We start from the raw sequence: 16,022 nt of genomic DNA, 5'->3' as shown, positions 1-16,022 counted from the left end.
TGGAGTCTTTTGGGTTTTCCACATACAGTATCATATCATCTGCAGAGAGTGAGAGTTTGACTTCTTCTTTGCCCATTCGGATGCCTTTGATTTCTTTTTGTTGTCTGATTGCTGTGGCTAGGACTTCTAATACTCTGTTGAATAGCAGTGGTGATAGTGGACATCCCTGCTGTGTTCCTGACCTTAGGGGGAAAGCTCTGAGTTTTTCCCCATTGAGAATGATATTCGCTGTGGGTTTTTCATAGATGATATTGAGGTAGGTACCTTCTATCCCCACGCTCTGAAGAGTTTTAATCAAGAAAAGATGTTGTACTTTGTCAAATGCTTTTTCTGCATCTGTTGAGAGGGTCGTATGGTTCTTGTTCTTTTATTAATGTATTATATCACACTGATTGATTTGCAGATGTTGAACTAACCTTGCAGCCCGGGAATAAATCCCACTTGGTTGTGGTGAATAATCTTTTTAATGTACGGTTGGATCCTATTGGCTAGTATTTTGGTGAGAATTTTTGCATCCATGTTCATCAGGGATATTGGTCTGTAATTTTCCTTTGTGATGGGGTCTTTGTCTGATTTGGGGATCAAGGTAATGTTGGCCTCATAAAATGAGTTTGGAAATTTTCCTTTTGAATATTTTGGAAAATGACAGAGGTTGAATCTCATTTGAACAAGTGACATAATATTATATGACTCAAATATTTTGGAGTATGATTAAATCAGAGTTATATGTCAAAAACACAATATAGATCATTAAGTAACCATCAAATATGTCCTATTAGTAGTAGGATGTTACTCCAAAAAGGTGTTAAATACATCTTTAATTCCTGGATCCTAGGTAACACCCTACACCGAATAGGTACTTTTGACTTCAATTCTCATTAGAGCATGGTTGAGATTGTTTTTATGTCCCCTATAACCAATTGTAAACATTTAGATACTGTCTAAGCTAAAATAAATGTTTCTTTGATGAATATATTGAAAGTGTGTGGCATTTATTTTTTCTTTTAATATCTGTGAGCTGAATCTTAAAATTTGGTTCTGCTTCAGGTATATCTTAGGTTCATGTTTATTTGTGATCAGAATAGAAATCCATCTAAATGAAGGTCTAAAAACATGTTTTCTGTTTGGTTCAAGTATGCCATGTTTATTATGTTCATTTAACTTCCAAGTTTTTGTTTGAAATGATCTCATTAGCCATGGAGGTATTCTCTCCCAATTTTTTGAATATTACTTCAGGAAACATGGAAGTATATCAGCATTCACATTTACACTAACATTAACTCAATTTTGTATCACTACCACCATAAGAGCAATGTACTCTGTATCTCCATTTTTCATAGAAAATAAAAACATACAGAGAAAGGTAAGCAAATTGTCCTATATCACCCACTAGTAAGTAGCGGAGTGCCCTTGCAAGCAGTCAGATTCAAATGATTACAATCTATTGTGCTATACCTTAATACCTTTTCAATCTATAAGGCAGATGGAGTTGAGTTGAGAAAAATATTGTAAACATTTTTCTCAGTACAAACACTTGCATGCACACACACACACACACCCCTCTTTAAACAAAATAGGAAGATACTGTAAATCATCCAGCTGGGCAAGTTGTCAACTTGCCATACAATATGGAGCCCATACAGCTCTCTATTTGGCATGCATAAATCAGGATGCTGTTTGAATTCCACAATGACTAAGCTAATAAATAGGTTTTATTGCAGAAGGGAGCCACAATAACCAAAAGTCAGCAAAAAAAGAGAAGACATGGGTGCTCCTAATCTGCCCATCATACCACAGAAAAGCACAGAAGTAGGCTGACTTTTAAGATAAACCACAAGATTCTTGCCTGCTTATGTTCACACTCTGTATAATCCCATCCCTTTGAGTTTGAGTGGGGTCTGGGATTATAATAAAATGTTACTCCAATGATTAGTTTCTGTGTTCTATGAAAAACATGACAGGATTTTTAGATGCAGTTAAGGTCCTCAGTAGTTGATTTTGAATTAATCAAAAGGCAGTTTGTGGTGGACTTGACTTAATTAGTGAAAGCCCTTTCAAGAGGACGTGGGCTTTTACTGGCCCTGAAGAAGCAAACAGCATGCTGTAAACTGCCTCTGAAGGGCCCCTGTCTTTAGGAGTTGAAGCACAAGGAAATGAATTCTGCCAACAACTTGACAGAAACTAGAAGTGAATTTTTTCATGACTAAGACTCCAAATGAGAAGGCAGCCCAGTTGACATCTTGACAGGAGACTTGGAAGATCTTGAGCAGAAAATACAGCTAAGTCTTTTGACAAATGGAAATTATGACATTATGCATGGGTATTGTTTTAAGTCATTAGGTTTCTGAAACTGTGCAGTACAGAGAACTAATACAGGGATGATACGTTTAGGTCTTTGTTGTGCCAGTGTAGTTTTGAATTTCTGTACTGGGGCCCTTTTCTCTTTATGGCTCCTTCTTTTAACAGGATAACCCTTGCCTGGGAGAGGTACAGGCTGCTTGGCACTAGGTTGTGGAGAATCGGTGTACCAGCTGTTTATGACACTGACCCGACAAACCCAGTTACCCTGTGCCTGGGGACATTGTGTTATAATTCTATATATTGCCATTTTTTCATATTTAACTTGCTTCATGACTGACAAGAACTGTTAAATTTAAAAAGTGGTATATCTAGTGCATTCCTAGATGAATGAAAATATTTTCAGAGTCCTTAAATTGTTCTTATTTTATAATCTCTTTTCCAGATGCACATCTTGTTCCCCTACACAATTTGATTCACTTTTTCTATCCCATAATACGCAGAAGCTATATGAATGAAGATTTATATATAATTATCTAAAGTAAGAAACAGAAGACTTTGCTGATTTGTGTCTCCAGATGTTTTATGTCAGATGAAAACCATTATATAATGCCTTGCTTAATATAGTACACCCATGTGATTATCATCACTTCTCCTGGAAAATATTTCCTTTAGTGTTAAAAATATAAACAAACCAGGAAACTAAAACATCTGTAAGTCATGATTCCATGTATAAACCTTAAAGTAGACATAGTAAGTCACCTATTTCATTTAAATAACTCAAAAACAAATATAATTTAATTACACATGGTAAATATAACATACATGTTCTTGCAACTTCAATTATTTTATCATATTTCATGTCTATATTTCAAATTTTTATGTCATATTTATGGTTTTTTAAAATTTTTCTAATCTTTTCCCCACATAGCCTAGCTACTTTTTAATATATTTTTTTCATGTCTAATGTGACTGTGAAAGTATTTTCTTCGGTTGGTTATTTTAGGACACATAAAATCTGTATTTTATTGTCTGTTCTAAGTTAAAGATCTACAGATTGTAAGGAAACAGCAGTTATGTAATTATAGTTTTAGGGAAATACAGAAAATGGTGAATAAATTGGTGAAAATATTTAGTTATTTCCCTAAGTCATGTTAACATGAGTTATTGATTACCAATATTTGCAGAATTGACGATTTCTGAGGGCAGTCTTTAAGACTTGTTCTGAATCCAGGAGGGCTGCTTTTGCTGTTTTTCTCCCTGGTTCTTCCTACTAAACTCGCGGGCTTTTCTAACATTTTAGCTTTGCTAACATGAAGCTACCAGCCTCTCGATTGCTTGCCACAAAAATGTCCACTGCTTTGAGAGCATTCTTACAGTAGAACTTCTCTAATACACTGTCCCAAATAAAGTCAGGGCACTTGGGGAGAGCTTCAGACATCTCTTTGGTTATGGCCTGCCTTTCCCCCTGGGAAAAATCTCTGAGCTCCTACTCCAGAGTGGGGTGCTGGGACAGGGACCCTCTCCTCTCAGAGTGATGCCCTTTCTCTGTGAACAATGAGCTGGTCAGGAGCAGTTTTCTCTGTTTGAGGCTTGCTTCTCTGGGTAAGGAACTTCCACCCTACAAGTGAGCTGAAGGGAGGGTGATTGGGGTCTCTGTTTTCTTGAACTGCTCTGTCTACTATAGAAGTTTTATCCTATGAGTGAGGGGCTGCATGGAGGAAGGTAATCCCCGAAACAATGAGTTTAGACATGAGAAATGCTGTACCTTGCCTCCCCTGGGGAGACACTGCTGCCCTAGACTGGAATCTAGGGAAGAAATTCTTGTTCACCCACTCAGAATGTAGTTTCCGTCTTGCTGTTGGGAGTGGGGGACATGACTAAAATGCAATAGACTAAGTTTTATGAGATTTAGTAGATTTTCTTCAATATATGCTTCTTCATTTGTTGCATGCACTTTGGCCAATTTACAGAGATTTTAAACGGTTCCTTTGCTCATTTATGTATTTATTTTTTTTTCTAATTTTCACCTCTTATTATTTCATCAGGGTGAGGGTCCACAGAGTTCCCCCAAGCCATGATTCCATAAGTCATCTGTCCCAAAGATATTTTGAAAACATATTTTAAGTAAGCTTCAGAACTGAGGAAAATAAAGGAGACAGGAAACACACTGTTGGCAGAGTAAAGAACCTAAGGAGAGTTTTAAATGACATTGAAAATACAGGACACATTTTTTTTAAAGATTTTATTTAATTATTTGAGACAGAGAGAATGAGACAGAGAGAGAGAGCACATGAGAGGGGGGAGGGTCAGAGGAAGAAGCAGACTCCCTGCTGAGCAGGGAGCCTGATGCATGACTCCATCCAGGGACTCCAGGATCATGACCTGAGCCGAAGGCAGTTGCTTAACCAATTGAGCCACCAGGCGCCCGAAAATACAGGGCACATTTAAGGAATAACAAATAGTCCAGCTTTGTAGATATGTTAGAAATATAGGAGAGTTTTGAAAGAAGAAATGGGGAAGACTGTTGGGATCATAGTTTCTGCTGAAGAATACAAGGGATATATATTTAATTTTGTAGACAATATCGTGGGATCAATCATTTTACATAGTAGATTAACCTTTTGACAGGCAAGATATTGATAGTTCCCTTAAAAGAGAGACGAATGGATAAACACTTTATTATACTTAAATATTAAAAGATATATACACATATATATGCTTCTGAATTCTATGAATACACAATTGGTACAAGAAAGCACCTTAAAAGTAGGTTGAGAATTTCAATTTAAAGCTTGACAAGAAGAGGGTTATGAAATTAAATCTCAAAGACAGCTCATTGTCATGATGTGAGGTAAATTTCCTAGTGAACAATATTCTTCTTAAAATTGTTATCATGGTGAGCACTGAGTAATGTATGGAATTGTTGAATCATTACATTGTACACCCGCAACTAATATAACACTGTATGTAAACTATACTGGAATTAAAATTAAAAAACTTAATTAAAAAAGAATTGAGATTTCAAAAACAAAACAAAATAAAATAAAATTGTTTTTCTCATTCACAGGTCTCATTCAACCGATATGGGTGTCGTGTGCGGTGGTGGTGGGGTCAGTGGGTAGAAATACCACTCTGAGTGTCCACATGATCCAGGAGGAGAAAAGCCCACTTCTCCATTCATCAATCTATTCAACTCAGTGCCTTGTATTCTCATTAGGGAAGCCTCTAATGAATTAGTGTTCAAATGGGACTATAGGGTACATGTCTTCCTTACACCATAGCTTCTGAGTCTGTGATATTAAATGAGGAACTGCAGAGGATACATGGCCAGTCTTCAGAAAATAAAGAAATGAAACATTCTCACAAGTGGTTTTTTCCACAGAAAAATATTAACCATCAGACACAACTAAATATATGCAACACATAGTTAAATTTTAACATTATGTTTGACAGTGATGCACCTTTTCTCAGAAATAATTATTTAATCTGTTCACACCCTTTTGACATGGCCCTCTTGCGAGAGTAGTGATGACATTTTCCCTGACAAAGACTTAATGACTTCATACGAGAACATAAGAAAAAAGGACAAATAAAATGCCAGATTGTTTCTGTGCTGTCACTGTTTTCTTTCCTTAATGTGGTTGCTGACAGCCAAAATTGAAAACATGCTGAGTTTCCTCAGCACCTGATGCTCACTAGATACTGCATGTCAGAGGCAGAGATCCTGTGACAGGTGAAGAGATCATGGCAAGGGAAATAGAAGCATACAAGTATATCAGAGGCCAAGTCCACGTCTTCATTGCCAGGAAAATTGAGAAAACAGTACCCAGGATTATTCTTCTCCCCTCCAAGATGCAGCACGGTCTAAGAATCTCTCTAAACAGCTGCTACATCATGTAGGAGGAAAGCGCTTTCAAAGCACGAGAAGATTCAGATTTCTAATATAAGGAAGTGCTGAGGAGTTACTTCATTGTAAATTGACTGCAAAAAATAAATAACCATAGGGAAATCATTGCAGAACATGAGTGATTCTGGATATGTGTTAGCCAGAAGGACAGCTTTATAGAACAAGAATGAATCTACATGTACAAAGACATGAAGTAGATACATGATCTTTCATTGCTGTTTACTTGGACTACACATGAATTCATGTATTTTTGTTTATTTAAAAAACAATTACAGTGCTTGCTTCAGCAGTACATATACTAAAATTGGAATGATATAGAGACGATTAGCATGGTCCTTGCACAAGGATGACATGAAAATTCATGAAGTGTTCCATATTTTTATAATATAATGCTAAGTGGAATAGGTCAGTCAGAGAAAAACAAATACCATATGATTTCACTTATGTGGATTTTAAGAAACATGATAAACAAGGAAAGGGCAGGAAAAGAGAGAGAAAGACAAACCAAAGAACAGATTCTTAACTATAGAGAGTAAATTGATGGTTACCAGAGGGGAGCTGGGTGGGGGTATGGGTGAAATGGGTGATGGGGATTGAAGAGGATGCTTATCATAATGAGCACTGAGTAATGTACAGAATCATCAAATCACTATATTGTGCACCTGAAACTAATATAACATTTTATGTTAACTATACTGAAATAAAAATTAAAAACTTAGGAAAATTATTATTTTTGGAAAAAATTTTGTGGTAAATGTTTTCTTGAGTTTTGATTAAAGAAATATAGTAAAAATATGCTTAGTAAGGGTAGTGGGGATCTGATTACATGTTTGCAAACTGGGGAGATGAAAAGTTTTGGTAGGGACAGCAATAGGAAAACTTGTCCACTAACATATTATCAGGTCTAGACTAACATAAGGTGGCACCAGGGATAAACATACCTTCAAACAAAGTGATAAAATGAAGATAGGAATTGGCAGAATTGGGAAGAATGTAACACAAGCTAAAATGAAAAATATTCCACCAATACCATGTTCCTGAATTTATTTAAGACAGAAGATGCAATTGTTTTGTTTTGGTTAGGGAAAACAAGAACTAACTTACCTGAGATCAGTGACAGTGGAACTGGAAATGTCCTTCAATAATCAGATTTGTTCATCTAGATTATTTACTGTATTTTTGCTGATTTATAACATGCATAATCTATAATGATTATATATATGCATCTATAACATGTATAATCTGTATGTACACTATATATATATGCATCTATGCAAAATATATGCATATGTAATTTTAAGTAAATACATTTTATAGGGCCATGAAATCAATTTTATTTTAATTTTATTTTTGAATAGGACATGATCAAATATGGTTTGAGGACCAAAGTTGCACAGATTATTTAGAAAATGTACAAGGATAATGATGCTTGTAAAATTATTCAGTATCTAAAAATGACTTTCAGTGTTCTTCACTTAAAAAGGGTAATTTGGAACATTATGCATCAACAATCTTCACCCCTGACTCTTTCCTAAAGCTTTGGAGATACATTTCTTTCCTCTGGTGTGTGGGAAGATATATAGTATTGTCCAAATAAACTCTGGGATGGTTTCTTTTCAATTTAGTTATTTTATTTTTTTGCATTCTGGAATTTTTCTGTCTTTACTTGGAAAAAAAATCAATCCAACATATTTTTAAGTGTTTCTATTTAATATTTTTTCAAACATGATAACTACTCTCAACTTCCGGAATTGTATCCTTTTAAATTTTGTCACATAAATTATGAAAATGTAATTTTTGATTAGTGTTTCTGAACAATTTGTGTTTTTCCTTATGTAGTAGGAATGGATGCTTCCTGGTCAAAGTTAGGAAAATTTCTAATAATAGCCAATATTTATTTAGAGGTCATTATATTGCAGACATTTTGCTAGGTTCTTTTTAAGTATTATCTCATTCTCAAACAATATTTAAAAGGTTGATATTTGCTTTATTAACTAAATGTGTATTCAAAATCACATAATCAATTGACTTAATACCCACATCTTATGTCCCTGAAAGCCTATACTTTCTCTTTTCCTCCAGCTTTATTGAGATATAACTGACATATACTATTATGTAAGTTTAAGGTGTCCAATGTGTTGACTTGATACACTTATATAATGTGGAAGGATGATCACCGTAGAGCTGGTTAATACCTCTGTCATGTCACAATTATCATTTCTTTCTTGTAATAAAAACACTTAAGATCTACTCTTTTAACACCTTTCAAGTATATGATACAGTATTGTCAATTATAAGCACCACGTTGTACATTAGATCCCCACAACTTACTCATATTATAACTAGAAGATTGTATTCTTTGATCAACACTCTCCCCATTCCCTTCACTCTCCATCCCGGGGCAACCACCATTCTACTCTCTGTTTCCATGAGTTTTTTTTTTTTTTTTTTTTTTTAATTATACATATAGGTGAGATGATACAGTGGTTGTCTGGCTTATTTAATTTAGTATACTGTCCTTAAAATCTACCCATCTTGCTACAAATGGCAGATTTCCTTCTTTCTTCTGGCTAAATAATATCCATTGTAGATACATACCACATTTTCTTTGTCCATTCATCCATAGAGAGATCCTTAGGTTGTTTCCCTATCTTGACCATTGTGATTAATACTGCAATGAATGCGAGAGCATTGGTATCTCTTCAATATCCAGATTTCACTTCATTTGGATATATACCCAGAACTGAATTTGCTAGATCATATAGTGGTCCTATTTTTAATTTTTTTGAGGGACTTCCATACTATTTTTCATACTGGCTGTACCAATTCACATTCCCATTAACAGTCCACAAGGGCTTCCTTTTGGCTGCACCCTTGGCAACACTTATTGCTTGTCTTTTTGACAATAGTCATCCTAACTGTTATGAGATGATGTCTCATCATGGTTCTGATTTGCATTTCCCTGATGATTAGTAATGTTTAATACTTTTTCATGAATCTGTTAGCCGTTTGTATGTTTTTCTTTAAAAATGTCTATTTTGTTCCTCTGCCCATTTTTAAATCAATTTTTTTACCATTGAATTGTATAAATTCCTTGTATATTTTGAATATATTGCTTTATCAGGTGTGCCATACACTTTCCATTGATCAATATTATCAGATGGCCAGTATTAAATTGTTATCTCTACCATCTCTTCCACTACAAATATTTTCTCTGTTCCTTTCATCTTTTCCTTTCACTCACTCTCACACCCTCCATCTTTTAGGTCTAATAAATATTCATAAAATATCTATTTCCACACATTCTAATACAGTAGCCTCTGGCTACATATGTTTACTAAGCCCTTGAAGTGTTGCCAGTCTAAATCGTTAGCTGTCACAAATGTAATATACACACTGCATTTCAGTGAGTTAATATGAAAAATAGGATGTGAAATATAACAATAATGCCTTTTAAGATACTAAAATCCAAATGCTCCAAGTCAATGTTTTTCAGGTATGTAACCATTTTTTTGCTCCCTCTCTCCTTTCCTTCCTCCATTCCTTGCAATTTAAAAAAAAAAAATAGAATTGTAAGGTAGTTGTAAGAAATAATACAGAGAGATACTATGTATCCTTTATACAGATTCCTATAATAGTGGCATCTTAAACTCTGGTTAAAGGATATCGCAATCAGGATATTGACTTTGATGAGTGAAGATACTGTATCACCACAATGATTTTGCCCTTTTATAGCCACATCTACTTCCCTTCGCACACTCTCCTGCTTCATTCCTAACAACTACTGGTTTGTTCTGTATTTCTATAATTTGTTATTTCAGAAGCATGATATAAATGGCATTATATGATATGTAAACTTTTTGCAATTGTTTTTTTTTTTTCACTCAGTATAATCCTCGGGAGATTCTGGGAGGTTGTTTCATGTATCAATAGCTCATTCCTTTTATTTTTAAATAGTATTCCATGCTATGGATATATCAGTTCATTTAGCCATTCATTCATTCAAAAAATCTGAATTATTTTCAAGTTTTGCTATTTTTGTAAAACTCCTACAAACATTCATGAGTGGGTTTTTGTGTGCACATATCCATTTCTCTCAGATAAATGCCCGGGAGTACAATTGCTGTGCTATATGGTAAGTGCATGTTTAGTTTAATAAACAGACAAATAAACAAACAAAACTTACCGTTTGGGGGGAAGGATTGTATCATTTTACATTCCCAATGGCAAGAGAATGAGTTATCTAGTTTCCCCACATCCTCAACCAAAATTCGACTTGTATGATTGTATATTTTTATTTTTACCATACAGACTGGTGTATAGTTCTATCTCATTGCGGTCCTAATTTTCATTTCCCAAATGGTTAATGATATATAACATCTCTTCCTGTGCTAATTTGCCATCTGTTTATCCTCTTTGGTAAAATATTTTCTTTTGCTCATATTCAAATTGAATTGATTTTTATAATTGGGTGTTGAGGATTCTTTATATATTCTAGATACAAGTATGTTAATATATATGTAGCTTATAAATATTTTCTCCCACTCTGTAACTTGTCTTTCCATCCTCTTACAGCATCTTTTGAAGACGAAAATGTTAAATTTTGATGCAGTCCAATTTGTCAAATATTCCTTTAGTGGATACTACTTTTGGTATCAGGACTGAGCTCTCTGTTTACCCTTAGATTTTCTCCTAGATCAATATTTAAAACCTCAGTAATGGGCACCTGGGTGGCTCAGTTGGTTAAGCGACAGCCTTCGGGTCAGTTCATGATCCTGGAGTCCCGGAATCGAGTCCCGCAATGGGCTCCCTGCTCAGCGTGGAGTCTGCTTCTCCCTCTGACCTTCCACCCTCTCATGTGCTCTCTCATTCTCTCTCTCTCTCATTCTCGCTCTAACAAATAAATAAATAAATAAAATCTTTAAAAAAATAAAAAATAAAAAAATAAAACCACAGCAATTTTTCATTTTTTATTTAAGTCCATGATCAATTTTGAGTTAATTTTTGAATAAGGTGTGAGATTTAGCTTCAGGTCAAGATTGATCGATCAGTTGGTTTTTGGCTCTAGACAATTTGAGGCATATTGCTATTCTTGATTGATTGGCCCTTTTAATCATTAAATAATGTTTCTCTTGGTCTTTGGTAATTTTATTTGTTCTGAAATCTGCTTTATTGGGTATAAGATAGCCACCTCTACTTTGTCTTAACTAATATTTTTATGATATATCTTTTTTCATGCTTTTGCTTTTAAGCTGCCTATATCAGTATATTTGAAGTGAATTTCTTGTAGACAGCATATGGTTGGGTTATGATTTCTAATCCGTTTTGACAATTTCTGTCTTTTAAATTGTATGTAGATCATCTGCATTTAATGATCTGTATGTATGTAATGTAAAAAAGCTATCTTTTATTTTAATTTTTATTGTTATGTTAATCACCATACATTACATCATTAGTTTTTGATGTAGCATTCCATGATTCATTGTTTGTGGATAACACACAGTGCTCAACGCAGAATGTGCCCTCTTTAATACCCATCACCAGGCTAACCCATCCCCCCACCCCCCTCCCCTCTAGAACCCTCAGAGTGTTTTTCAGAGTCCATAGTCTCCCATGGTTTGTCTCCCCCTCCGACTTACTCCCCTTCATCATTCCCCTCCTGCTATCTTCTTCTTTTTTTTTTTAACATATATTGCATTATTTGTTTCAGAGGTACAGATCTGTGATTCAGCAGCCTTGCACAATTCACAGCACTCACCATAGCACATACCCTCCCCAATGTCTATCACCCAGCCACCCCAAACCTCCCACGCCCTATCACTCCAGCAACACTCAGTTTGTTTCCTGAGATTAAGAATTCCTCATATCACTGAGGTCATATGATACATGTCTTTCTCTGATTGACTTATTTCACTCAGCAAAACACCCTCCAGTTCCATCCACATCATTGCAAATGGCAAGATCTCATTCCTTTTGATGGCTGCATAATATTCCATTGTGTATATATACCACTTCTTCTTTATCCATTCATCTGTTGATGGACATCTTGGCTCTTTCCACAGTTAGGCTATTGTGGACAGTGCTGCTATAAACATTGGGGTGCACGTACCCCTTCGGATGCCTACATTTGTATCTTTGTGGTAAATACCCAGTAGTGCAATTGCTGGATCCTATGGTAGCTCTATTTTCAACTGTTTGAGAAACCTCCATAGTGTTTTCCAGAGTGACTGCCCCAGCTTGCATTCCCACCAGCAGTGTAGGAGGGTTCCCCTTTCTCCACATCCCCGCCAACATCTGTCATTTCCTGACTTGTTAATTTTGGCCTTTCTGATGGGTGTGAGGTGGTATCTCATTGAGGTTTTGATTTGGATTTCCCTGATGCTGAGTGATGTTGAGCACTTTTTCATGTGTCTGTCGGCCATTTGGATGTCTTCTTTGGAAAATTGTCTGTTCATGTCTTCTGCCCATTTCTTGATTGGATTATTTGTTCTTTGGGTGTTGAGTTTGATAAGTTCTTTTTAGATTTTGGATACTAGCCCTTTATCTGATATGTCATTTGCAAATATTTCCTCCCATTCTGTCGGTTGTCTTTTGGTTTTGTGGACTGTTTCCTTTGCTGTGCAAAAGCTTCTTATCTTGATGAGATGCCAATAGTTCATTTCTGCCCTTGCTTCCCTTGCCTTTGGCGAAGTTTCTAGGAAGAAGTTGCTGCGGCTGAGGTCGAAGAGGTTGCTACCTGTGTTCTCCTTTAGGATTTTGATGGACTCCTGTCTCACGTTTAGGTCTTTCAACCATTTGGAGTCTATTTTTGTGTGTGGTGTAAGGAAATGGTCCAGTTTCATTCTTCTGCATGTGGCTGTCCAATTTTCCCAACACCATTTGTTGAAGAGACTGTCTTTTTGCCATTGGACATTCTTTCCTGCTTTGTCAAAGATTAGTTGACCATAGAGTTGAGGGTCCATTTCTGGGCTCTCTATTCTGTTCCATTGATCTATGTGTCTGTTTTTGTGCCAGTACCATACTGTCTTGATGATGACAGCTTTGTATTAGAGCTGGAAGTCTGGAATTGTGATGCCGCCAGCTTTGCTTTTCTTTTTCAATATTCCTCTGTCTATTCGGGGTCTCTTCTGGTTCCATACAAATTTTAGGATTATTTGTTCCATTTCTTTGAAAAAAGTGGATAGTGTTTTGATGGGGATTGCATTGAATGTGTAGATTACTCTAGGTAGCATTGACATCTTCACAAGGTTTGTTCTTCTAATCCATGAGCATGGAACGTTTTTCCATTTCTTTGTGTCTTCTTCAATTTCTTTCATGAGTATTTTATAGTTTTCTGTGTACAGATTCTTTGCCTCTTTGGTTAAATTTATTCCTAGGTATCTTATGGTTTTGGGTGCAATTGTAAATGAGATTGACTCCTTGATTTGTCTCTCTTGTCTTGTTGTTGGTGTATAGGAATGCCACTGATTTCTGTGCATTGATTTTATATCCTGCTACTTTACTGAATTCCTGTATGAGTTCTAGGAGTTTTGGGGTAGAGTCTTTTGGGTTTTCCATATACAGTATCCTATCATCTGCAAAGAGTGAGAGTTTGACTTCCTCTTTGCCGATTTGGATGCCTTTGATTTCTTTTTGTTGTCTGATTGCTGTGGCTAGGACTTCTAATAATATGTTGGAATAGCAGTGGTGATAGTCGACATCCCTGCTGTGTTCCTGACCTTAGGGGGAAAGCTCTCAGCTTTTTCCCATTGAGAATGATATTCGCTGTAAGTTTTTCATAGATGGCTTTTATGATATTGAAGTATATACCCTCTACCCCTATACTCTGAAGAGTATTGATCAAGAAAGGATGCTGTATTTTATCATATGCTTTTTCTGCATCTATTGAGAGGATCATATGATTCTTGTTCTTTCTTTTTTTAATGTATTATATCACGTTGATTGATTTGCGGATGTTTAACCAACCTTGAAGCCCAGGGATAAATCCCACTTGGTCATGGTGAATAATCCTTTTAATGGACTGTTGGATCCTATTGGTTAGTATTTTGGTGAGAATTTTTGCATCCATGTTCATCAAGGATATTGGTCTGTAATTCTCCTTTTTGATGGGGTCTTTGATTTGGGGATCAAGGAAATGGTGGCCTCATAAAATGAGTTTGGAAGTTTTCCTTCCATTTCTATTTTTTGGAACAGTTTCAGAAGAATAGGTATTAATTCCTCTTTAAATGTTGGGTAGAATTCCCCTGGGAAGCCATCTGGCACTGGGCTTTTGTTTGTTGGGAGATTTTTGATGACTGCTTCAATTTCCTTAGGGGTTATAGGTCTGTTCAGGTTTTTTATTTCTTCCTGGTTCAATTTTGGTAGTTGATACACATCTAGGAGTACACGGATTTCTTCCAGGTTATCTAATTTGCTGGCATAGAGTTGCTCATAATATGTTCTTATAATTGTTTGTGTTTCTTTGGTGTTGGTTGTGATCTCTCCTCTTTCATTCATGATTTTGTTGATTTGGGTCATTTCTCTTTTCTTTTTGATAAGTCTGGCCAGGGGTTTATCAATCTTGTTAATTCTTTCAAAGAACCAGCTCCTAGTTTTGTTGATCTATTCTACTGTTCTTTTGGTTTCTATTTCATTGGTATCTGCTCTGATCTTTATTATTTCTCTTCTCCTGCTAGGTTTAGGCTTTATTTGCTTTTTTATCTCTAGCTCCTTTAGGTGTAGGGTTAGGTTGTGTATTTGAGACCTTTCTTGTTTCTTGAGAAAGGCTTGTATTGCTATATACTTGCCTCTCAGGACTGCCTTTGCTGTATCCCAAAGATTTTGAAGAGTTGTATTTTCATTTTCATTGGTTTCCATGAATTTTCTTAATTCTTCTTTAATTTCCTGGTTGACCCATTCATTCTTTAGTAGGATGCTCTTTAGCCTCCATGTATTTTAGTTCTTTCCTACTTTCGTCTTGTGATTCAGTTCTAGTTTCAAAGCATTGTGGTCTGAAAATATGCAGGGAATGATCCCAATCTTTTGGTACCGGTTGAGACCTGATTTGTGCCCTAGGATGTGATCAATTCTGGAAAATGTTCCATGGGCACTAGAGAAAAATGCGTATTCCATTGCTTTGGGATGGAATGTTCTGAATATGTCTGTGAAGTCCATTTGGTCCAATGTTTCATTTAAAGTCTTTACTTCCTTGTTGATTTTTTTGCTTAAATGATCTGTCCATTTCAGTTAGGGGGGTGTTAAAGTCCCTCACTATTACTGTATTGTTGTCAATGTGTTTCTTTGCTTTTGTGATTAATTGCCTTATATAATTGGCTGCTCCCATGTTAGGGGCATAGATATTTACAATTGTTAGATCTTCTTTTGTATAGACGCTTTAAGTAGGCTATAGTGTCCTTCCTCATCTCTTATTACAGTCTTTGTTTTAAAATCTAATTTGTCTGATATAAGGATTGCCACCCCAGCTTTCTTTTGGTGTTCATTAGCATGGTAAATGGTTTTCCACCCCCTCATTTTCAATCTGGGGGTGTCTTTGGGTCTAAAATGAGTCTCTTGCAGACAGCATTTTGATGGGTCTTGTTTTTTAATCCAATCTGATAGCCTGTGCCTTTTGATTGGGGCATTTAGCCCATTTACATTCAGGGTAACTATTAAAAGATAGGCATTTAGTGCCATTGTATTGCCTGTAGGGTGACTGTTACTGTATATTGTCTGTGTTCCTTTCTGGTCTATGCTGCTTTTAGGCTCTCTCTTTGCATAGAGGACCCCTTTCAATATTTCCTGGAGGGCTGGTTTCATGTTTGCAAATTCCTTTAGT

General features: G+C 35.8%; 1 non-coding gene across 1 annotated transcript; it reads left to right on the top strand.

Moving 5' to 3' along the window:
* Positions 1-6,482: 6,482 nt before the first annotated feature.
* Positions 6,483-6,589, top strand: LOC114211563 (U6 spliceosomal RNA). The gene has a single exon (XR_003609790.1). It is a non-coding gene; the product is annotated as a U6 spliceosomal RNA (small nuclear RNA).
* Positions 6,590-16,022: the final 9,433 nt, after the last annotated feature.

Source organism: Eumetopias jubatus, unplaced genomic scaffold (assembly GCF_037043125.1).
Source record: "Eumetopias jubatus isolate StellerSeaLion01/CBP00866 unplaced genomic scaffold, mEumJub1_p1.0 scaffold_3, whole genome shotgun sequence".
NCBI classification, from domain to species: domain Eukaryota; kingdom Metazoa; phylum Chordata; class Mammalia; order Carnivora; family Otariidae; genus Eumetopias; species Eumetopias jubatus.
This window is presented reverse-complemented; position numbering and strand designations above follow the sequence as displayed.